Source organism: Lycorma delicatula, chromosome 9, assembly GCF_047948215.1.
Source record: "Lycorma delicatula isolate Av1 chromosome 9, ASM4794821v1, whole genome shotgun sequence".
Taxonomy (NCBI): Eukaryota; Metazoa; Arthropoda; class Insecta; order Hemiptera; family Fulgoridae; genus Lycorma; species Lycorma delicatula.
In genome coordinates this window covers 105,990,952-106,018,098 of record NC_134463.1, presented here as the reverse complement: position 1 = coordinate 106,018,098, position 27,147 = coordinate 105,990,952, and the positions used below count along the sequence as shown (strand labels likewise).

Here is a 27,147-nt window from a genome sequence, read left to right as displayed (position 1 = left end):
ACGCGCGTGTGCAGATTATCCGAACTCAACAACCACTGACGTGATCTGAACAGTTCTTTTACCAATATTTTAATTAAAATTTGAGAGAATGATTTTAATTAGAAACTTATCCAGGTATCAATGTTTTCCTCCGTGCTTTTATGAATACCGTCTTTTAATTGTATTCTTTATACGATTAAAAGTGTCGACAGCCTCATTACCTTATATTTGATTTTAACGGTTCTGAAAATTCAAAATAAGTTAAATATAGATTATTTGTAAGCGCCTGCAAATATTTTCAGTCTGTCTGTTTTATAAAAGATAAAATACGATTTATCAGTATCTTTTGTATTTTGAAATGTTTTACTATGTTTTTTTAAAAATGACGTGTAATCTTACCCTTTCCATTTAAACTTTTTAGTGTCCCAACCACGGGGGTTTGAGTATGGTGGCCTCATATCAAAAAATAGATTGTTATGAATTGTAGCATTCATAAAAATTTCATTTTTCCATATGTAATGGCCTAATAGTTATTACTGTATGCGTTTATACACTGCCTTACTCCTTATTCTATTATGTTATTTATTAGTGTAATCTTTACACTAATTGATGATTAACTAATCATCATAATTTTAAAAGTCGCACAGTTATTGAGTCTATTTTTTTAGAGATCTGATTATATATTTTTTATTTGGGAAACTTAAATTTTCTTTAGTTTAAATCTTTTATATTATCCAAAAATAATAAAAAATGTCTTATTTGTTTTCATTTTTATTTATATCATTTTTCTCACAATTAAATTCTCTACAAAGTTAAGTAGAATTTTGTTTTGTTTATCGATAAATAACAAAGTTACTTTATTCCAAACCTAAAAAAGTGTATTTTCCAACAAAACATTTTGTGTTTTTTTAAAACCTAAGTGAGAGATAGGTCTGGGACCATTTTTATTTTATTTTTTTACATCAAAAACTATAATAAGCATCAAATTTATCCCTTGATTTATACCCAAGAATTTTAGTTCTGTTTAATTTCATAGAGAAAGGAGAAAGCTGGACTAAATATTTTGCGAGCCAAAAGTTGCTTACAACCTGTTTTCTGACCTATGTTTATACGAATTTTTTTATATTGTCTATAGAATCATCTCCCGATAGATTGCCGTGAAATCTTTAATAACTATGTATATATATTTTTCTATTTTTCAAACATATTTACCGCTCTATCAAATGAAGCGACTTAAACTATTATAATATTAAAAACACCAGACAATTGTCAGAATAAAAAGGTAAAAAAGAAAGATTAACATAAAACACAAGTAATTAAGTTATATAATACATTTTTTCAAAGCGGTTTCCTTCTGTTACTGCACCCTCTTGCCGGTTTTTATAAACTTGGAAACATTTCTAGAATCCGTTTTCAGATGCACCCGCATTTTTCATCGCATCAGCCATCATGTCATCGGCATTTTCATATCTTTCTTCTTCAGAACATTTTTAAGCGAGGAAACAAATAAAAAATAAGCAGGTGCCAAGTCAAAAAACTACGATGGATGCTCCACAGTTCGTACGTAGTCTCGTGCCAGGTATTATGACGAGCGTGGATATGTACTGTTGCGTTATCGTGCAATATAAAACAATCCTTTATTTCCTATTCTTCAAGTTAAATTCTTTCTAACTCTCTACTGCAATCAAAAAAGCATAATGAAGTAGATTTCCTTGTCGGTATTGTTCCCTTCAAATTCAGGAATGTATTTGTATTGAACGATATCCTGCCGATCAAAAAAGCCTTCAACAACTTACTTCTAATTTGCAGATAACATTTTTGGAATGACGTGTTGACAAATATGATGCGAGTTCAGACCGTTATGTAGAACGCTGGGATAACTTCAGACTACGGATTTTATTTCCTTGACGGTTTTTTCTATCATTTCAAACAACATTTTGACACGCTCAGTATTTTCGTGGTAGATTGGAATATCTGCTACAAATGTAATTTAAGCGATAGTTCAACCATCTCTTAAATACTTACAGAGATTGTAATCTGCTGTTTTCTTCATTACCGATTCACATATGCTTGTTCAAGCGGTCTTAATGTTCCTGACGGTGATTTTTTTTTCTTTAGAGTAAAATACAGAATTTGATATGTGCGCCGTTCAGTTGCTGACATTTTTCACTGTACATAGATGGTATAAAAAAACAAAAAAAAACAGGTTTGATAGTGTTGTAAGTAAACCAGAAAACTTTTAATATTTTTTTTATTAAGACATGTGAGTGCAGCCAACGGGAAAATTAAAAATTACCTTATTTCAAATGCTATTGTAAGCTGTATGAAGTTTGTGAGAACAGAGAATTACTGATATAAATATTCCAAACATGTTATTTAAGTGTGTGTGTGTGTATATATATATATATATATATATATATATATATATATATATATATATATATATATATATAAAATATTTTATTTTTATCTTATAGAATTTGTACTGATAAGATAAAAATATGTTCCTAACATGAGTTCATATCTGGAAATGAACAAAAAAAGTCATTTGCATGCTGTAATATATATCAGGAATGTTAATAAGGTAAGGGAACTTTAAATAACATCACCAAGAAAAGTGAAATTCAGCAATTTAATATTACACCTAGCAACCACGGGAGAATGCAAATCAAAAATTAAATGGAAAGAATGGCAGTTGAACACATCCTTTTAAAGGCGTTAAAAACAAAAATTTTATCGTAAAATAAAAACTTCATGCTATAACAATGTATTCAAAATGACAGTAACTTGATTTTTTCACAGATTGTTTCAAAAGTGACATACATAGTGGTACAAATTTTGAATTACATATTATCACCGTAAACAACAAAAAATAAAAAGCAACCACAATGCAGACATGAGTTAATAAAAAAAAGCTTTTTTAATCCGTGGATTCATCATCTGTTACTATTAATGGCAATTATTAATTTCATTGTTTGTTAAAACTGCCAGAGATAGTATTCTAATAACTGATAACGAAGAAAAGTTCTTTTTAGGTAGACTGATAAGTTTGCTTCTAATTTGTAAGTTTTTGTTATTATTACTATTATTTTTTTTTTTACGGGCATCAACTGCTAAGGTCGTTGCCCTTGTCACATTCTTAAAAAGAGGTTAGCGTCACCGTCAGGGACATCATATGTAACTGTGTAAAGGGCCCTTACATTTTTATTTAAAAGCACAAAGTACACGTAACGTTTATCTAAAAATAATAAACAAACAACACTTATGGGATGTAAAGAGCCTCGATCTTAAAATTTGAGATAATATCTCAAAGAACGTAAATGGAAGAAACAAGTCTTTACAGTACCATTATCTGATTCTACCTGTCTCGTTTATTTATTTATTTAAGCACGCTCGGGGCGACCAGAACCGCCGTTAAGCAGCATATCAGTCGCCTCAGGATGCCGTGGCAGTTGACTCCCCCCCTATAAAAGTCCCGTAGGACGTAATCCTTCAGGGTCCTCCCGGCGCCATAAGAACAATCTGACCGCCTGTTCGGGAGGGCCAAAAGCCCCTCTGCAGGGAGGCTGCTCTTCCCGGTCCAACCTACTTGACTACAGGCATGCATTGCGCTTACCCGATGGCCTCGTGCCCACAGTCCACCCTTGAGGGTCCCCCGTGCCATCGTTGGACACACCCATTACAGACCTTGGATGAAGTTCCTCCAACCAATGGGAGAGGGGAGAGCCACCGTCGTATCTTTTGAATAAAACTGAAAGACTCCGATGGAAAATTTTAGTCCCTTCGTTTGGCCGACTCTACAGATAAATTAGTCGGTCTGTGTGTCAGCGAGTCGTTTTTAGTATATCGGATCGAAACAAAAACGAGGAGACATCGATTGCGTACTAAATTTAATTTTAACATGAAACATACGCTAAATGTTACACGATATTTATTTCGATTAATATTCGACGACAATTTTGTTCAACATCGGTCTGTGATATGAAAAGTAAGAGGCATAAGGTATAATAAGCAGCGGTAGAGGTGCTCGCGCCGTCGGTGTCGTTCACTGAGCGCGCCGTGTCGGCTTTGCGGCGTTCCCGAAACTGTTTCGCTTTCTCAGTAGCGGACACTGCGGTACCTGTGCGCGGCCCATAACCTTCACTTTCCGACGATATGCGTAATTTATATTTCCGATTGGCTTTTACGCGGGCTGAGGCTGAAATATTGAATTTTTGTACTTTTTACACGTTAATATTGTCCAAAATACACTTATTATTACATAAATCGATCTATCTCGAGAAACTCTAAACGCAGACACACGAATCACCGCGCTATCACATCTAAATCGTGAGCTACACCGTGTACCTCCTTCCCGCCAACCCGCTCGCCAGTAACGCAAACTCAAAGTCGTATCGGCGAGCTGACCGTGTAAGTTATAAAATAACACCGCACGAGACTAATAGTTAGGGAGTTATTAAGGCAGGACGATATTGACCTTTTCGTTACGCTACAAATTTCTGTTCTGGTACCCGTATGTTTCGGTGTGATTTTAAAGATGTTTCGCGTCAAAAACGCCAAAATATTGTATAAAAATATAAAAAATATCAAAATCGATCCGACTGTTAACGCCAAAACTCTGTTTCAGTCACACGACTTTGTGAAAACCTTTTTCTGAATATCTAAAACGAATTTTTAAATAAAAATATAGGCGAGTAAATACAAAATAAAAAATTATTACGGTTATATATATAATTTTTCTTTTTTGAGAAGACGGGCACCGACAGCTTTGATCGTTTTGTCCTATGAAAACGGAATATTGTAGAGTATGAGAAATACTGTGCCCGACCGGGATTCGATTCAAACCTGGGACTTCCGAGTGAAAGCTTGTAACCGTACCGCACCGCTACGGAGATCGGCAAAAGATATTTAGAATATAAAATATTTTTTTTTATTCTAAATACGTCAGTTATAAAAAAAAAAAAAACGATAAAGATTTATTCAAAATAAACGATCGGAAATTTATTAAATTAACTATTTTACGTTTTAACCGCTAATTAATTTTTTCTTAAAAGAGGTCTAAGTTTATCCCAGTTTTTTTTTTTTAATTTTAACCTTTATTTTCAATTTGGTTTTTGGTTCTATATATTTAATTTTACTATCCGGGGAGGGGATTTTTGCACAACCCATCGGAGTTAGGTAAGTTTTATATACTTTCTTTAATCTATTATTTTAACTGTTATATTTTATCAACTTTGTCTGTAGTATTGGTTTTGAGTTTTATTTTGCCTTCTTGGCTTGTTTTAGTAAATTTTTATTATATGATTAATACTATTATGTTTACACCTTGTATAGTTTATTATTTCGGAGTTATTTTACCCTTTTACTAATATCTCCCGGGCGATGATAACGCCCAGGCGTTTTTCGCCCACAACCAAAAAAAAAAGTATTCTTTGGAAAGGTTCAGATGAAATTGAAATTACGATTCTTGTCTTCTCTGTTTTACATTTTTTTTTTTTTTTTTTGTTTAACCGTCGGATCTACCGTTAGGTGAAATGAATGATTTGTAGCGTGTGTGAAAATGCCATGCCTGACCGGGATTCAAATCCGGGACCTCCGGATGAAAGGTCGAGACCACTCTGTTTTACATTAAAGACAGATAATTAAACGTATTTATTTTTGCGTCTCGTTTTATTCAAGATTATATTTCTCTTCTCGAATTCTGGCTTACATGTTGGTAAATAGAAATAAACAAAACAAAATCAAAGCACGTCATGTTCACCCTTCGTAAAGAACACTGTCCTGTTTTTATCATCGATGTTCCGATTCCGAGATCTCAAGACCGTAAATATTTGGGTTTTCAACTTGATCGACGACTTACTAAAGCTTAGCGTATCACATCTAAACGGAAACGGTTGGATCTGAAGTTTAAATACATGTTCTGGCTGATAACACGTAGATCTCTGCTTTCAACAGAAAGTAAAGTATCGATTTATAAATCCGTTTGGATGAAGCCTGTTTGGACTTACGGGCTTGAATTGTGGGGTACGGCATGCGATTCCGGTATTGACGAACTTGAACGCTACCGGACAAAAACACTGCCGAAAATGCTCAACATATCCTTGTACATTTTTTATGTTAGTCAAATTACCGTAGAAACCAAAATCAAATTTATTTAACATTAAAAACGATTTGTAACAATTATATTCTTTAATCAAAACATTTTATTTTATGACAACGGATTTCACATTTTAAATTTATTTTTGTTTTTTACTGGAATTGTAATTCCAGTATTGATATACTTGAACGCTACCAGACAAAAACGCTGCGGAAAATTCTCAATATACACTGGTACATAAACAATAGTTCTTAAGTTGCAAATCGTTCGGCAGGAAATCTCTCATATCAGCGTACGGTATCAAAATCGTTTAGATCGTCACCCGAATTATTTGGCGGTCAGTTTATTAGATAACACGATCGGTGTGATTTTTCAAGATTACCGAGGAACAATATTCTTGGTTTGCCTTATTTCAATTAGGTGATTTTATGGTCTGGCCCTATTTTATGGTCGATTGTTTGCTCTTCTATTTCATTATTAAGTCACAAGCCGCTGGGTCTGTGGCTACTTAATGTTAGTTCAAATAGATATTTTTACTTATTGTTCAATTATCTTGCTGAACAAATTGTTAAGTTGCTGTGTCGTTACAATAAAAAAAAAAAAATAAAAATAAATTTGTTCAAAATTTATGATTTAAATAAATAATTATTTATATTTAATTTATATGTTATTTTATAAGTCGCACAACGATTAATAATATTTATTCTTGATCGATTTTTCCTGACAAACTTTAATTGACTTTGGAGAATGTTTAAATTTTATGATGAAATGTACATTAAAATTTATCGTTGAATATTTTAATTTTTAATATTAAGACTTTTAAAACAAGAATTAAAAGTATTAAATTAAAACAAGCATTTATAAGTATTTAACAAAATTTCAATAATGAAACGATATGAGTCATTACGAATCAGTAACATTAAGTTAAGAAAAAAAATACGTAACGTCTAAACCTTCTTGACAACAACTTGCTATGTGGCTGTCGTACAGTTGTACCCAGAATGCGTTGTTATTGTTGAATAGCTCTGCAGTCTTTAATAGCTGTACGCGCGTCGCACAGAGAAAAAGAGTACACATGCGGTCCAGTCGCGTCGGTTAATACGCGGCATTGTTTGGTTAGTATATTTGTTAGTTCATAATTTAAAATAACGTATGAAACGATAAATATTAAAAATATATTAGTGCAGCCGTTTCATAAAACACGGTAAGGATTATTTTAAAATTATTATTAGTTGTTTTGACTTTTTCTTTTTTATTATTTCAGTTTTAATTTATTTGGTTTTTAAATAATAATTTATCGATAATATTGAATAGAAGTTTAACTAACTCGTTCTGTATTGTAATGATAAAATAACTGAGGTAAAATTATTTAACGCTTTAATCATATTAAACAGTGAAATTTTATTTCATATCCGAAACACCTTTCTTAAACCTAATTTAAAGTGAGACTTCCAAAAAAAAATTTTCTTTTATCGTTTGTTTAAATTATTTAATTTTATATCCATGTTGTTTTTTTTTTACAAAAGCAGATCCCACCGATTAACTTGCTTTTATACAAACTTTACAAAAAAAAATTAATTAGAAAATAAAGATGACGTGATATTATAATTTCTTTTATGTTGTATTCCACAAGGACTAAAATAGAGTTAAAAAATCTCTCTTTCTCTCTTCTCTCTGTGTCTGTGTGTTTTTTATATATTGTTTTTTTACAAATAACCTTTATTTGTCAAGATGTTCCATTACAATGATACCACACGCATTGCTTCCACAACTAAATATTACAACATAATGTAACTTATTCTATTATAAATTTGTTTTTTTTTTACACTATAATTCCTTTGTTACACTTTTTGTCTTTTATTAAGTCACAAGCCGCCGGGTCTGTGGCTACTTAATGTTCGTTCAAATAGATATTTTTACTTATTCAATTATCTTGCTGAACAAATTGTCAAGTTGCTGTGTCGTTATAATAATAATAATAAAAATTAATTTGTTCAAAACTTCTAAAATGACAAATTATTATATACAACTATAAACACATTTATTTAGTGTATACAAGTATAACTATTAAATAAATTTTTACTCCTTAAACATAGAAAAATAAGATTTAGTTATTGCTTTTCCTCAAAACAATTCAGAATAAGACCATCACGCCTTGAAGCACCCAAGGGGCCTAGGATTTAATCAAAAAACTTTAATGGGAAGGGTAAGGTTATAATGTCTCATTTTAAAGAGCATTAAAAAAATAATTAAAAAAATGGCCATAAAACATCAGGCTACAGAAATTCTAACCAAAATTGCTAGCCATTTTTTTTTTTAAAGTGGCCTACAGTGTAATCTATTTCTGTGGTATGAAACCACCACTTCTTATGTTTATAAGCTACTATTGAAACTATCTGTGAAAGGTAGCCCTTTTTCTTTTCATTAATTTTTTTTCAATTATCCCAAATGTGGGTAGAGATATGGTTTATGAAAAGTTATTTAAAGTTTGTTATAATTTATGAACATATGTAATATATTTTTATTGTGTGTGTGTGTGTGTGCCTATGCATGTGCATTTTGAACACAATAAATTTTGTGAGTGTATGTATGTAATTAAAAGCAGCCTATACATTCATATAAATATGTAATGTTTATATCACATACATATTTAAATGTAATAAAAGCAAGTATTCTCTCCCCCCCACCAAAATAACACATCGTAATTGAAACTGCACATTGATATAGTTGCTAGCTATTTTAAAATCAGAATGTCTATTTAAACATTTCCATCAGTATAATTATCTTCTATTACTAAATAGTTTTCTTCATGAAAATCTTTTTCTTTTCTTATTTTTCTGCTTGTGATTGGACCTCCTAAAGATTACGCATCCTGTCCTGACTTCTTTCTTTTCTAAAATTCTTTCATTCTTTCCTTGTTAGGTTCATCCACTCTTTCCTTTTCTGTTTCATTGAAAATTTAGATTCATCTACTAATTTTATTTGTCAAAAATTATTTCATCAGAAATATTTAATAATTTTAGATCTTTTCCAATATCTTTGAACTAGCTTATTTTGTACTTTTCATAAAGTAATTTTTTACTTTTACTAGATTTTTCCTAAGAAATTCTGTAGGCTTTCCGAACTGCATAAGACTTCAGGCAAAGCTATTTGCTTTTTAGTGTCTTAATTTTGCTTTTTTGGATAATGATGTTTTATTGTAACTGTTTCTTTAAAATGATAAGCCGCTTCCATTTTTTTTTTTTTGCTTTTATTCCTTCTTTTTGTATGAACGGCTTTTTGACATTGTGTCAGGAAATCACTAGAACAATTTTCTTTTTAACTAATAACTTTCAAAATGCTGTTGTAAGTGGTAATTGAAATTTAGTGATGTTTTGTTACAGTTTTAGTCTTAAGTCATTCCCTAATAGTTTTAGACTAATTTAAACAATAAGAAATTACAAATTATTTTAAAAATCATGTAAAACATATTTAAATAATACTTTCTTCACCTACCTAACTTTACTTCACCTAATTTGATTAAATCATATTTAATTAAAAAAACAAAAGAAAGTTTCAGTTATTTATGATATAAAAATCTCATGAAATTAATTATACAGAATTTTAATGGGAAAATTATAATAGTACTCCTGATAATAGTAGCTTTTCATAAGTTGAATTACAAAAATAATATAGTAGAAACATTAGGTTGGATTTATATATTAATCATTGGTACTACATTTTTTAATGTTAATACTCAAATGGATTTGTCAACAGGATAAATAAACAAACCATTAACAATAAACAAATTGGAATTATTAATAAAACTATTGCCCAATATTTTGATCGGTTTAAAATCCAAAGTTTGAGTGACTACGTCAATCAACTTAAACTATTTGGAGTAGTTGTATTAGAATTAATTACTGAATATGTCCGGTTGCAGTTTGATGAATGTAAACAGTTTCTTAATGCTATAACATTTGCTGTTATTGGAAACTATGATACAATTGAAAGCTATGCTATTGTAAAAAAATGCTAATTGTAAATGCTATCGAAAGATTTCTTAATATAATTTCCAGTTGTAACATTTATAACAAGACAAAATTGTTTTGTAATAATTGAGGCATATCAGAAATATTGGAAGAAAGCTTACACCAATTCTTCGATGACATTAATAAAATATTAGTAACATCTATAAATAACCAAAGAAGAATCATCTTTTCAAATATCACCAGATTATAGTTCTGTTCAGTTCACTCAAGATTTGCCTATAGAGTGGAATTTGTTTAATAGCTTCCCTAATTTTGATCAACTTCCTGATTATCAATTCTCTTGCTGCTTCTAAAAATTATACAACTACATCAGTTAATATAAAAACAAGAATGATGGTAAAGGTGTTAAAGATTCATCGACTATATTATAGGACATCAGATAAATTTAAAAATGTTTTTATTTATTAGTGTTTGAACCAACAAATTAATATTAGTGTAATAGAACCAGGGCAGTTTTTTTATTCGACAAACATTTTTAGTCTAAAGTATGCATATAATCATAATTTATTTCATATAAAATCATTTATAATAGATTTAACAATAAAAAAGCAGATTGGTAATTGATGTTGTCAACCTCTTAATGAAAAACTATTAATAAACCGTAGTGCGCAGTATACTTTATTTTACTTAGAAGACATCTTACGTAATTAATAGTACAATTGTTGAAATGCTACATTGCCAATGTTATGTACTTTCAACATTCTGAACCTCAAAGGAGAAGACACCCGACAATCCCAGTCACCACACCACCCTCTCCATTCCTAGCCATAGGTTGATTTACTGGAGGTCATCTTTTAGACCCTCTAAAATTGATAACACAACAGTGATCAGTTTGGCAGATACCTTGGCAGACATTTCCATCAGTATATTTACACAATATACTATCGCCTTAATATGTTCTTTTCCAACCACAACCAGCTACTGTAACTTATGACCCGTAAATATTAAATTAACCGATTTGTGAAAGTGCGACCCCCGCGCCATCCTCTAATATCAAAGGTTTCACACTAAAACTTTCCATATACAGAATCTTCGTTTGCCCGTTCTACCGGTTGTAGAAATATTTTATAGCCGAAAATTGTGGGTATTTAATCAGTTTTTTATTCGGTAAAAAGAGAAGTTTTAGCGATCTATATGTACAATGAATCTAAAGCAAAAAAGGAGACAAACGAGACAATATCATTTCTGTGATTTTTTACTGGAAATGTTTTAGACTCCAGTGTAAAAACCGTTTTCATATTCAATCACTGTGAGACTGGGAAAGGGAAAATAAATGCGAAAAGAGAAAAAATTAAATGGCTCATCTGTATCTGATACGTTTAGAATAGTCGATGTAAAAATGATAATGGTTTTTATAAGAAAGGCTGTTCAACCTTTGTTTTTTTCTTTGTAGACAAATCGGCCGTCTCTTTGTTGAATACATATACATTTTCATAGTTAATAACTTTTATAGAAATGAATAAATTACTTTTTAATTTTTTAGTGACTGGTTGGTAAAGATGTTTTATCAATTTTAAAAATAAAAAAATAAGTGCCTGTTTCAGTCATTTCTGAACACCTTAATGAAATACAATCCAGGTGAAAAATTTAATATTGTACTGAAAGACCAAATATTGCATGTTTGATTACCATCCCGCATTATAACAAACATAATCTTTACCTTCTGAAAAAACCTCAGTTATTATTAGTTTTTGTTTTTTATTGAGATTCTTTATGAAAAAATAAATAATTTTTTTTTTTAGATCTGTACCATTTAATTCTTTAATATTGTAGTTGATTTTTTTTTACTGTATTTCTTTAATTTAGAGTTTTTGGATAATCTAATTTTTGTTATTAAATTATAGTTTTTATCGTATAAAAATCAAGTCATATATGTGTTATGAACCACTTAATAAAAAAATTGCCGATTATTACTTGCATGAATAGTGTCAATTAAAATTATTTAATATTGATTAAGTTTTAATTATTTTTTTAATATCTCTTAATGCAGAAATACACACTGTTTCAGTATGATACTTGAAAAAAAAAACTTATGGCCTAACCTCAAACTTTACTGAGGAACAACATAAGTCGTAAACTTTTAAGGTTCTTTTCGTGCATTATGCTGGAAAACACCAGGAAAAATAATATAAATGCAGTTTTATAGAAAAAATTGATGAGCTTTATTATCATATTCAATTAAATATTATTAAAAAAGTAAAATAAAAATAAAATAACTTTAAACATGAAGCAGAATATTGAAAAATTCTTGAGCTTTCAGTCCACAGAACATCTTCATGACTTGGCGGTCATCATACTTTGGTTTTGAAATAGGTATGTCACCTAATGAAGAAACCAAAGATTGAAAGATTGCTGCCACTATTTATCAGTTGTAAGGAAATTTATTTTAAAAGAAACGGTTTACATTGTTACTTATGCTACAAATAGTAAAATAATTTTACCTTCATTTCATAGTCTAGCTTACATAAGGCAGCCAGGTTGCAATTGTTCTCCTTCATATGTTTCTCTAGGTAAATTTCTGGAACTAGCAGTTTCTACCAGAATTTTTTCGTTTTCTTCTTTTGGTTTTTTGAATTTCTTCCGCTGAAAATTCATTTTTTTTGCCTACCTCGTTTTGCTAATAGTTCATATCTGTGGGGTGATGGAAGTACTGGAGCTTTAAACCAAGGTCTACTGTATGAATTTCTGTATATCAGTTCTGGGTGGTCTTCAGTTACTTTTAACTCCCTAATAGGCCTCGAACAGTATGATAATTTCTAACACTCGTACTGTTTGTTGAAATAATTATATTCTAACGCACAAAGTTTTATCCCTCTATTGTTTTACCATTACATGGCAATGAATTCCATAAATAAAATGAAAGAAAAAACAAAAGATGGACTTATAAGATTCTTTACCTGTAATCTACATAATAATACATAAAAATAAAAATTATTTAACATTTATATGGATTTAAATATCCAGTCAAAAAATGAATATATATAGTTTTAAAGAGATGCGACGATGATATAGCTTTACGTGACGGTTTATGTGTACATGAAAAGACCTGTTCACGAAGAAATTAATTTTTGTAATCGCTAATTTTTGTTAACGAGTGTACTATTCATATTATAAAGTTCAATAGACACGACGCTCGAATTTGGGGACAGAAAACCCTAGAGATAATGTGCATTTTATAAGCGATTTGCGTAAAATGAAAATGCTTTATGCTTCCTGCGAAAATGAAAATAAAAATCGTCATTTATGATAAGTAAACGGTTAACGGCTCAAGTTGATGAAGACATTGAGAACTTAATTCTTGTACGAGATGGAGATCGCTTCACCGGGACAAAGTGGTTAGAAATTATGTTGAAATATATTCTAAGAGATGGGTTTGGTCGAGCGACTGACGAAAACGTGGCGTTGATCCGATAAGTCCACGCATAACGCCTTGCGATTATTTTTTATGGGGTTTTATAAAGACTGAAAATTCTCCTCTTCCGGTTAATGTAGATGACTTAAAGCTGCATATCAGAAATGATATTTGTATTGTTGAAGGAGATAAGCTTTTAAATATTTGGGATTACTTGGACTGCCATAGCGTTATTTATTTTGAGACTCACAGCACACACACGGGATAATTAGATAAAATCTTTACAAATTTCTGTTTTTTCTTTGCTTTTTTTTATAAAGGGTTATTTACGAAAAGAGTAACAAACTTTTAGCACAAGTTCTACTGGGGAAAATAAAGAAGAAAGTTCTTATAAACATAGGTTCGTAAACTCTTCGTTAGCGAGTGTCGGCTGGCAAAAGATTTCGCTCTGATCTCTGCCTCTTCGGTAAAATTATGCCAGACTGTAATTCCTCAAGCTTAAATTAAGGGTTAAATTTTGCTGTTTTATATCAAATTTGACCTTGAAAAGTTTTTAAAAATAATTCCCAAAACTCTATTTTTTGTAATTTTCGATAAAAATGAGGTAAAATAGAAAAACTGTGGTCGAAAAAAACATATTTTATATTTGGCGAAAAATAACTTTGTTAAATGGCTAATAAACACGTAAAAGATTTAAATAAAACTCCTACAGAATTTTGTGTAACTTCAGTGAAACTATAAATATAAATGTAAAAATTCTGAAGTTTATTTAAAACAAAATATTTCAAAATGCGGCAGATTTTAATTACGCATTAAACGAAACGAAATGTTATTTAAAAACAGCAATAAATATTTTCCGCTAATCAAATGCAAAACCTTAATCGTTGGAATCAGTATCGCTAAATAAAATATTTCAAATAAATTTAAATAAAATTAATTTTTAATTAGCTTTAAAAATGACTAATTCATTGTTTTATTGATAGTTTTCTTTATTTTTCTAAAATATTTAACTATTTTGTTTTGTAGTTTTGTTTCGTTTAATACCTAATAAAATCTGTCACATTTTGAAGTTTTTCTTTTTTTTAAACTTCGAAATTCTTTTGTTTCTGTGCAAATTATTCATACTGTTTTACTCGGAATCAAATTCTCTACAAATTTTGTTTAAAACCTTAATGTTTTTATCACCGATTTAACAACGTTATTTTACACCAAACGTAAAATAATGTTTTTTTCAACTCCAATCTTTTGTTTTTTACCACAGATTTCTCAAAAACTACTAAAAATATAGTTATAAGACCTACCTTTTTTTCAATTTTTCAGGTCAGATTTCATATAAATCCACTAAATTTCCTCCTTAATTTGGATCCCAGTAATACAGTATAGCTTAATTTGATGGAAGGCACAGAAATCAGGGCGAAATCTTTCCCCACCCGACATTTGTTAACGAAGCCGTTTCTGAACCTATATTTGCACAAATTTTCTTCTTTATTTTCATCTGTATTTCACGTCCTAAAGGTTTGTTATATACTTGGTGAATCACTCTGTATTAAACAGGCAACTGATATGTGGAATGCTAGAATTATATTGAATGCTTTTCTTTTAATTCAATATTATAGAAATATATTTTTCTTAATTTGAGACCAGCAAGCTGAGTTTTTGTCTATTTTGTGCCTGTAGCGTTGGCACTAGTCCGGAAAGTTTGTGATATTTTTCGTGAATATCTCTGTACATTCCTGTCTTGTAACTTGTCTAACGTTTATTTTCTTGTGCTATTTTTTTGATTAAATTTCCTGATATCTGAAAACGTAAAGAAACTTCAATTTGAACCCCCCACCTGGCTCTCATCATGTAACCGAAAGTAAAAAACTTATTTTTCTTCGAAAATTCTGTAAAAAATCGATGTTTCACATCCAAATTAATTGTTTAAATACAAATGCGTGAAATAATGTTAAAGTGTATACATTAAATATAAAAGATTACTACAAAATGATTCACAATTTCGGTATTAAAAATTATTTTGAGCGCATCTTTTAGTACACTTTGAACGGGAGCAGATAAATAGTGATTTTAAATAAATCGGTTGGAAGATTTTTCAAACGATTGGCGATTTATTAAAACGATAACATAATAAGGCCGCCCTTTCTCGTAAATATAGTATCGAGTTGTAAACGAAAACAGCTCTGTTATCTGTTTTGGTAAAAGTGGATACTGTTATTTTTTAAAGTATAAATGACCGTTCTTTTCAACAAAAATTGCACGTTCATACAGAATGCAGAAAAAATTAGAAATATGGATTAAGAGATATAAAATCTAAACCGAGTTATCGAACCAAAGTAACAACGTCGATGTGTTTTCGGTGAATGAGACCTCGACCGAATGAGTAAGTTAAATAAATTTTTGTGTCTTTTAAAACTTGTTAAGTCCTTTTTCAATCACCCGGTAGTTAGTCGCGCAAAAATACTCGTAAAATGATCTCTCATTCATCGTTATTAAAATTTACAATCTGCACTGGTTTTTTATTAGTATATGCGGTACAGAAAGGAGAGGAACAGTAGACGACAGCGACGGCCTTTCGTAGAAAAATGTTCGGGAATGCTTTGATTTTTGGGGAAGATTATGTTATTATATAGAACTGCGGATTTCATTGTACTTTGGCAGTTTACCGCTGCATTTGTAGTGATTTGAAAATTAGATATCTAAGTCATGGAATACAAATACCGGTCGGTCGGCTAACCTTATTTCATTCCAGAGTTACGCTTAAAAATTTATCTAACAATAAAAAAATATTGAGAAAAGTTTTGTAAATTTACTACGAAAGAAAATAGTAATCGGCTCAAAACTCGTATATTAATTTATTGTTTTGGATATCATTTCTATTCTTCTAATGACTGTGATGTAAGTAAAATATCTTCTACGCTATAATATTACTAATTAAGAGTATTTTATTATTAAGTATTTTACTAATTAAGTATTATTTTCTATGAAGGTAATGATGTTTAATAATTAGACAATCCATTTGGCGATCATAATGAACATTTTGAATAGGTATATCGATATTTAAAATATATATCCATCTTTTGTGAAGAGAGGAAACTATTTCGTTTCTCATTCTATATTCCGTAGTAAGCCTGAAAAAAGGATTTTTTATTGAAATTTTTTTTTGTATTTGTTCGGTCAAGAGTTTTGTATATACATAAAATTATTGATGAACAAGTATAGAACTGTAAGATATATATATATATATATATATATAGTCTAAAACTCTTTTTATAATTACACTGCCGCTTGTGCTAAAAAAAAATTTCAGTTAAAGCTGACAGTAGTTAAAACAAAGAGACAACCGCTATTATATGTAATGCTTTCAAGGACAAGTGATACTATAGAAAAAAACTATGTAACAGAAAGTAGAAACTAGCGCCCGGCTCTGAACATATCCTACTTGTTTATTTTCTTAAATAAAAGATAATAATATAAATAATATTCAAGGTTTAATGAGTCGGTAGTCAAAATTTACAAAATTTGTGTGGTTTAAACCCTGACTTAAGGTAACATAAGATGTAGTTGAAATGAGTTTAAATTACAATATTTTTGTCTATGTAAAACAAACTTTATTATTAATTATTCACTATTATATTTGTAACCAAAATCTCGACTGAGGACAACGTTTTAATATTGTCTAAGCTTTGTGTAGTAGTTATTAATATCCTGTCGATGTTATAAAAGCGTATACGGTACTGTTTTCTTTCATTGCCTGTCGTTAAAAAGTACACATTAAATGAACGGTTTAGTTTTAAACATTTTTACTAAAAGTCCTGGGTTCGATTCCTGATAAGGGGGAACTTCTAAGGCGAGATAGAAGAGTGATTCTTTGAAGATTTACGTAATTACAAAGCTATTCTCAAACAGATAACTAATAAAATATTTTATGATACATTTAACCTATGTTTTATTACTGATTTTTCACGCTTTAAAATTTTATATATACTAGTGCGCGTGTACTGTTTTTAGTTTGTTTTTTTTTTTTGATAGAATTGCATTTGTAAAACTGTTTTTCCTTATAGATTAACAGTATATTATTTTATTATAAAATTTAAATAAAATATCATTTTGATAAGAGAACTGAATTTGGCAGTGATAATCTAGGTTTTTCTTTGTAACGAATTTCCCGTTTCATCTTATTCATTTTTAAACAGAATAGTAAATTCTTCGTTAAGTTTTGGATCCTTTCCGTAAAGGAAAATTAAGTAAACTCATAATTTAAATACCTAGAAAAGTTACTGAATTCCGTTTCCGCTGATCTACAGCAAAAATAACTTAAAAATTAGCGTAATTTTTAACTGAACTGAGATATATATAAAAGGAAAATATTGGCTTGATTCAAATATATATCTGAAATCTAATATTATTTCAGTCGCTTTATATGTGGTATAGATTTAATCGGTCGGGTTTTGTAAGTAGTTGCAGCAATCTTATTTTACTTATTGTTAAATCTACAACAGAAGGAAAGTACTTCTCTTTTCAGTAAAAAAATGACACCATCCCGTATTTTTTTCTCGTATTTCTCGACTAAAATTTATTTGTTATTCTTCGACGTTACTATTTTCACTGACGTCTCCGCTGCATCAGAACATTTTGTAAGTAATATTGTTTCCTTAATTCATCATGTTCAAATTTTATTTTATCACTAGGATCCCTCGTCCGCGCTATATGCATAATTTGGCATATGAAAATATTAGTACCAAATCGCATGTCGAATCTATGCCAATTACGAGAATGGCTTGATGATGTAAATTCTTAGTTCGGGAACTAAAAATATACAGAATGTTACTCTGTACAGCCGTAAATTTGTAAACTGTCGTCATTTCCTATAATTTTATTATCAAATTAATTTATTTTTACGTATATTATGGCGCTAATACAAACTGATATTTTATAGACGACGAATTAAATTTAGTAAATCAAATAATTACTGTTTGAAGTCGATATTAACATAGATGACATTAAATCTTGGTAAAGGAAGTTATAGATTTTTATCTATAAGGTATTTATTTAATGATTTACATAGCAGTGAGATTGATGAGATTTAAACTGCGGTTAAATTTCCAGGTGTCATTAGAAAGTTACAGGTAAAATTTCGTATTGACTGGTTCAGTAGTTTTTGCGGTTATCGGGAACAAACGAAAAGCACGCCGTCAATATATGTATAGAATTGAGGTTAATTATATTTTTTTTGCTGTTAACGTATATTTTTCAACAGTAAAGGATTACAATTTTTTGCCGTTAATTTAAAATATATTCTCGATATTTTAGTACAAAGTATGTGATTATTTTTTCCTAATGCGTCAGAAAAAAATCTATTTATGGATTACATTTAAATACACTTCTGTGTAAATGATTCTGATAGCGATTTATTTGTTATATCGTTTTTTAAAAATAATTTTTATCTTCAAATTATATTTTATAAACATTACATTTAATTTAAATATATTAGAATTAAGATTCGTTATTAATTATTTTATCCGATCCTTTTATTTTTAATTTTAAGATCGATTGACCGATTAGTTAAATGTATTTTATTTGAAAAATATATTCACGTCGGAATAAATTGAATGTAAAATATTCAGTGGAATACAAAAATTCATATTTCAGTGATGAGCACAGATTAGAGTTCATTTTTTATCAGCGACTGAAATATCAAACATACAGTTCTCTATAATTTTAATATATTTATAATTAGAACATACGTACAGAGTGTTGCGGGACGTATTCGCCGAACTCCAGAAACCGATTCAGGACACCAAAATGAGTAAAAAAGTTCATATCGACATAAGTCCTGCTTTGCTTTGTTTTCCTTCTGGACGCAATTTTGTGATTTTCAACAAAAAAAATTATTTATCAGAAACGGGTTAACCTACATTAATTAAATTTGGAAAATTTAATTTTTTATTCTACAAAATAAAAAAAAATTGAAAACATCAACTTCAAAGATTTCAAAATGGAGTCATCTTAATTTTTTATTCTTCAATATCTTTGTGATTGTTTATTTGATAAAATTTTTACCGATTACAAAATTTATTAAGAATTTTATTTTGACGAAAATGACACCTCGTATAACTACGTTGACAAACAATCGAGTTTTGTTTGTCAACGTAGTTCTATTTCTTCCATTAAATACAATAAATAACAGTAAATTAATAAAAATTATTAGCTTTTAATATTTTATCCCTTCTACGTTGTGTGCTTGGAAATGTAAAAATTTTAATAATATTTAATGAAAGACACATAAAATTATTATACTAATTCTTTACTTTAATTCTGCGCAGTCTAAACATTTTATTTGCTTTGCTATGCGCGCGCGCGCGTGTGTATTGAAACATAATTGACGTACACTTAGATCGCATGGACAGAAAACCAAAAGATGAACAGATTTGTTCGTTATAAATCATTTATATTACAGAGCTTGTTTACTCACTTATTATCCCTCTCTTTCTCTCTACACAAATATATATATATATTATAACGTATGTTCACGTGTACATAAGATATAACATCACCCTTGGCTTGTTTTTTTACTGGACAGCTGTCATATTCTCTAATATAAAAGATGATTTATGTCTTTAGTTGTCTTGCCTTGTCAGTTTGTTTTTTAACGGTAATGTTTTACCTCTAGTCTGCAGTTGGTTCAAATGTTTCTTTTACTTAAATCAGTTATATTCTTTCTAATAAATAGAATAACATTTCTTTAAAGATATATTCACTTCCATTTGAATTATTAAAAAAATCAATATTATTATTTCTTTAATCTATTCTGTATTTTTTCCTTTAAAATATTTTTTTTCCGGTTGCGGACCATTTCTTATCTAATAAATAAAAGATATTAACTGTACGTATTTCCGTTTCTTACCTTGAATAAGAAAATATAGTGTCCCAAAAAAGTCGCTTGACCGAGAAATGAATTTCAAAAGCTGAAAACAATACTTGTGCTTTTATTAAATCGACAATAAATTTTTTATAGATAGTAAAATTTATTATACATTTATTTAAAAACCTTACAAGAATTGCTCAAAAAGCTTCCGAGCTTGGTGGTCTTCAACCATTTTAAGGGAAAAAGGTAGTTTACTATTCACGGTTAATTTAAAGATCAAATTATCTGAAACAGGTGTGTTTTCCTATAAATATATCAAAATACAAAAACATAATATTACAATTAATATATAATATTATATTATTGCCCAAATCGATATATCACCTGAGACCGTATTATTTTTCCTGAAAAACGAAAATTGTGTAAGTTTATTTTTTTAAATTTTAACTTCGTAAGGTTTATTGATAATTCAGTGTTGCACTTCCACCACATTCAATTAATTTACATCAGTAAATTTAGGATAACCGTAACTTTTAATCATATCCTTATACTATATTTAAATTTATTAAATATATCCCTTGTACCAGTTTAGTTACACTTTCTTTTTCATTTATAATCGTTAACCTTTCTTTCCAAAAGTAATACGATTCTAAATTATAATTTTCAATTATTATTAAATAATCAGATGTTTCACCATCTCTGTTACATATACATATATGTAATAATGCCTGTTAAATTACATATGCACATTTTTAAAAGTACGTAGAATTTTATTTCACTAATAACATCTGATTTTTTTTCATATTTTTTTTTATTGAATAATTATTTATTGTAAAATTTTTTTTACAATCACGGGTTAATAATTATTAATAAATTAATACATTTAATTAAAAAAAAAAAAAAAAACAAAAAACACGTTAAAAATTGGAAAAGTAGTTGATGTCTGATTCGAACCTAATATGCCATTCCCTTATAGATCCAGATATTTCATAAATTAAATTTTCCTTTAGGTACTCTAGAACCGATGAAAAAAAGTACCGCTTGTGATATATCAGTGAAAAGCTCTCAACGAAGGCCTATTAATGCAGTTAAGAAAAAGTCCAAAATGAAATTTGTTTTGAATTTAGGGCTTTTTTGGACACTTTTCTTTCAGTGCAATCACCATTCATTGTCATTTTGGACACCATTCATTGCAATCAAAAGGGAAGGTAAACAACTAGATGTTACAGGAGTAATAAATCCAAAATTTCAACATACTACGGCTAATCGTTTTGTAGTAGTTATGCGTGATACGTAAATACATACATACTTGCATACATACATACTTGCATACATACATACATACATACATACATACATACGTACGTACAAACGTCACGGCGAAACTAGTCAAAATGGATTCAAGTATGGTAAAATGGATATTTCCGTTGAAATCTTGAAATGTTTCGCGATCACGATACTTCCTTTACTTTATACAAGGAAGGAATTAAAAATAAGAATACACAACGGAATACAATTCAACGCAATATCTCGCCGTACGAGAAAGGGCTTTTTTATTTAATATATTTATTTTAGGATTATTACGTATTAATATATTTAAATAATTAATATGGATTTTAATCGTATCTATTTTCATTTTATAATGACGTCACCGATATAACGCATTATTTAACACCGATCAAAATAAAAGATTTACTTAATTACGGCCTACATCATTCGTCATAAAAAATGACAAAAAATAAATTTATTGAATTTCTACCGTCGGGAAAAATCGGAACGTTTAAATTAAATTTATAAATTGAAGTATAATTGCGCAGAATTATAGCGTATTTCAGTCGTTCATAAAAAAAGAGGAAAAAAAATTGTTCAAAATTTGAAAACCAAAAACCCACTCAAAAAAATGTTCGGTAATCTTCCTTTAGCTGTCAACAATAGTTATTAATTTATTAATCTAGCAATAATATTAAGTTAATTTATCAAGTAGTTTTAATATTTGTTGTATTTATAAGTATAAATATACTACGAATAGTAGCACGATTTTCACAGGTTCACAGTTAACGATGCGAAGTACACAGAACGCTTTCAGTTACGGGTTCGCCATCTTGAAGCGCGTTGAAAGGAGCGTGTCACAAGCGAAGTGCCTGTCAGAAATTAAGCCAAACTGAAATCAAGTGAAATCGTTGCGAAGTTAATACCTTTTGAAATAGGATGAATCTTTTTAATACGCTCCATATTATTATTCACCGTTAAAAATAAAAAAAGTAAATTTTCTGTTATATTGTTTTATTTTTTAATCGGCAGAATTACTATCTATTCGATGTTAAACTTTTAACAAAGTAAAAAAATAAATAGGTTAGCGAAACTTGCGCACCCTGTAACAACAGACGTGTTTATCGGCTTATTTTATAAATAAAAAACTTATTCGAACGCGCTTTGCGGTTGAGACATCATCGATGAGGAACTAAGTTCTACCGCATTCGCGGTTTAATCTGCTACGATCGTTGAATTTCTTACGTCGATGAAGCGGGATCTACCGAAAAAAAAATTACTGTGGATGTTTTGGACGATGCTAATGTCGGTGGAGGCTGCAAAAGGGACAAATTACACATCGTCAAATTTCTAAAAAAAAGTTATACTTCTGAAATATAAACGTGTCATCATCGGTGTTAAATTTTCTAGTCGCCAAAGATATAATAACACCGTCGACTTCGATGCAATTTTGAATTTAATTCGATTATAAAATCTAACATTTTATCAAAATTTGTTGAGATTCAGTAGTGTAATTAATTACACGCCGTTATCTTAATTCTATTAAATTATGTATTAACTAATCATATTATATACGTTTATATTATATATCTGTTATCAGCTATTATATTACAATTATATTATTCACTATAGTCGGTGCCGTATGAAAAATAGATCACCAATACTTGCTGAACGAAAGCAATTCGATAGGCCTTAAAATATATTTGATATACGCACTATTATAATAACAATATTAAAAAAAACTATATATATACGGTACGATTCATAAGGAATGTACATACTTTCAGGACATGTTCTACCGGTGAAAATAAAGAAGAAAGTTTCTATAAACAGAGGTTCGTAAACGGATACTTGTCGAAATAGTTTTCAGAATTTTATTTTTAACAGTTTTCAAGAAATCTATGGTAAAAATTAAAAGGTTGTGTCGACAGACACTGTTTTACGCTCGGCATAAAATAACTTTGTTAAAGGGCGTTATAAACAAATAAATTTGTTTAACAAAACTTGTAGAGATTTAATTCCGAGTAAAACGTATGAATCAAGTCCACAGAAACTAATCGCCCGTTTTTATTTATTTTACTCCAGAGTTGGAAAAATATAACGCTCATATCGAAGGTATTAAAAAATATCAAAAGTCATCGGTCTAAATTAGAATTGTGAAACGGAATTGCAAGGTGACTGCGTGTAAATATAAAGCTATTAAACGTTTTTAAAGATCCTGTTTTTCTTTCGGGCACGAAACCTTCAGAACGCCCTTCTTAGTTACCGATCCTTTCTTTAAAATAAACTTAAACATATGTATTTAGTAATATTTCGTAAAACAGTTTATTTTTAAAAGATCGTCTTTTATAAACTACTTACAATCCCGTTTAGGTTTTTTCCTGCGATACTATCGGTTAACTGTAAGTTTCTACGATTAACAGCGTGAAGTTTTATCTGTACAGTAGAAGAATATAAAATATATTTTAATGATTCTCGGTAATTTACGTTCAACAAAAACCGACCGGAAACGGTTTCAATTTTTATTATCGCGTGTAAACCCGGTCGGGATGTTATTTACTCTTTACGGCGTATTCATTTTCATAGAATTTGTCGGTTACATTGATGGAAAATTCATATGATATCGGCAAAGATTCTTCGTTTAGATCATCGATTCCCAAAGTGGTCCAGGTGGACCCCCAGGGGTCCACGGGAGACTCGACGGGGGTCTACGTTGTCGTGACAAAAACTACGGGGGTTCACAATTCGTAAGCGGGGGTCCACGAAAATTCATCCGGTTTCGATAGTGAAGAACTAAAATGTCGGCTTGACTTTGCGTATCGATCTAGGCAGATAATGTTTTGTAACTTACAATTACAAGGGGACGGTCTCAATTTAATAAAAACAAAGGGTGTAATTTCAGCTTTTCTTGGAAAATTGAAATTTATGAAGCAAAATATTAGTCGGCGCGTATTTTCCCAGTTTTCAAACTTGTCACAGGTAGAATGCCTTGATGAGGATATTCAGACGTACGTTCAACATTTAATCGCCCTGCATTATGACTTCAAAATCAGATTTGAAGATGGAAATACCACCACGGATCATAAATCCATTTGATGAAACGGAAGTGGAGAATGTGATATTACAAGAGGAGCTACTCGAGCTTAGCACTAATGAGGAGCTGAAGGTGAAATTTAAAAGAGGGTATCAAACATTTCGGGTGCAGGCAGAAATACCAGAAAAATATCCTGGACTGTGGAGAATTGCGAGAAAGCTTTTGATAGCGTTTTCCTCGTCAGATCTTGTCGAAAAAAGTTTTAGTGTCGTTACAAACCTTTTATCAAAAAAAGGAGCAGATTCAATATCACTGAACGGGGAGATTTGCGCTTATTCCTAACAAAACTGAAGCCAAATAATGATAATTTGCTGTCAATCCATCAAGAACATCCCTCCCATTAAAATTGTAAATATTTTGTGATCGTCATTGTAGAAGTTACATTACGTTATTAATGTTTAATTTTAATTATATTACGACAATTTTATTATATTATATTGCAATACGATAACAATAATAATTAATAGCGTAATGATTACATATTTGAATAAATGCGACACAAAAAAATATACTAATTTTTCTTTTGCTTTTTACCACTCTGAATGGGAAGTTTTCTAAATAAAATAAGTGAGAATTTATTGCTTTCTTGTGCTGTGAGTAGATATCAAAAATGTAAAGTCGGATGGAAGCATTTTTTTTGATCGGCCAACTTTACTTTTTTGACATCCACTCACAGCACAGTCGATCAAAAATTAACCGATCGATTCTCACTTTTTTTTTGGAAGCTGTTAGTTCGTGGAACTCAGCCGTAACGCAAATTTTCATAGTTAGATCTAATCTTCACATTTTCCGTCGACTGGAAATACGGTAGAAATGTAGCTGCAGGGGGTCCACCGGAACCAGCAAAATTTTGAAAGTGGTCTATGAGAAAAATAAGTTTGGGAACCTCTGGTTTAGATTATGTCGACTGAATTTGCGGATGAAGGCGTCATTTGATTATTTTCTATATCCTTCTTTAACAACAATCGTCTCATTTACTCCTGACTCTTTATCCTGTTGTGCCTGTTTCACTACCGTAAATATTATAGTCTACGTAAATATTTTCGAGAATTTTCTTCTTTTATATCGCAAATCCTTTTTAATTTTACCACGAAATCGGCTTCCTCTTTCGTAATAGTATGTTCCGCTGTTTAATATTGTATTCCTCATTAATTTCCTTACTGTAATCTAAGATCGTTATAAATTAAATACCAAAATAAAATTCTTTTTTTTTTAAATTTCATTTACTGGAGCCAACCGTTGTGATTTTAAACGTAATGTAATTAGCGACTCGAAAGGATAAGTATGTATAATCGTAACAAACTATCGGCTTATTCCTTACTGCTCAAGCAGCAATGAAGTTATCTGGATAAATTTACTTCTACAACCGCACTCGGAATTTAATAAAACCACGTATCGATGTATTCGATGTATCGAAAAGGTTATATGCGAAGGTTTCTTTGAAAAATAAAGAATAGAAGATGATAAATTTAAACAGTGTTTTTACCGTTTTCAAATATTTGAAAAGATTTTCGGTTTAATCAACATCGACCAAATGTATGCCGGTTATGTATACTAGTTTCCACTTATGATGTAAGATCGCATAAGAAAGGAAAACGTCATTTACTAAAGAAAATTACATTTATTAAAATATAACACGAGCGGTTAAAAAGATTAGCTAGTAAAATTATTTACCAAAAATAAAAAAAATTCTTTTTTTTCATACGAGTAGATTAATACTTCAGTTATCTACATATTTTTTAGAATTATTATATGTAAGTTAAGTTTGAAACTCGACGAGTTACGTTTTTAATAAACGAACTTTATTTATTACGATTAGTATACATGTGATCGTAAATAATTAACTGTTAACTTCATTATGGGTACATGGTAACGCGTTATAAAATAGTACGATATAATATCGAACGAGTTTACGACTTTAATAGAACGATGTGCGTTGTACAGATCCAGACTTAAGACTTCGATAGGACGATGTGAATCGAACGGGTTCAGGACAAATACTAAATTTTTATTCTTACAATTAAAATAAAGAAGACAAAGGTTGTAGCTGCATTATATTCTTTCTCGCGGTAGCTTTTCCTGGAACTAGGGGTAGGCTACGCACGTGGCTTATGGAATGTCATCATCTACTCTCAGGCTATTCTCAACAATGTAGCTTATATATGTATATATATATATATATATTTTTTTTTTTTTTAACTAATAAAATGCACACCAGATGCATCAAAATAGTAACATTACAGTAGCATTTACCCGATCTTCATTTGCATTATCAACCGCGTAATTAAAATAATTACGGATTGAAAAGTAATAAAGTTGAGTGGATAACATTCCCGCTCTAATCGTGAAAGCAGAATCTGCTGTTGCATAAATAGAAAATGACTTCTCCTATAACAAAACTGTTCCCAAAAACTTGAGTAAAATACTTACCGTTTGATGCGACGGTTTAATAATATGATT

The 27,147-nt window shown here is 29.9% G+C and overlaps 1 protein-coding gene across 1 annotated transcript in view; it reads left to right on the top strand.

The window, feature by feature from the left end:
* The first annotated feature begins 7,124 nt into the window (after positions 1-7,124).
* The window catches only part of LOC142330726 (synaptic vesicle glycoprotein 2C-like), an 87,772-nt gene continuing 67,749 nt past the window's right edge, over positions 7,125-27,147 (top strand). The window contains exon 1 of the mRNA XM_075376172.1: positions 7,125-7,280. The gene's annotated coding sequence lies outside the window, so the exon portion shown is untranslated. The remainder of the gene's footprint in view (positions 7,281-27,147) is intronic.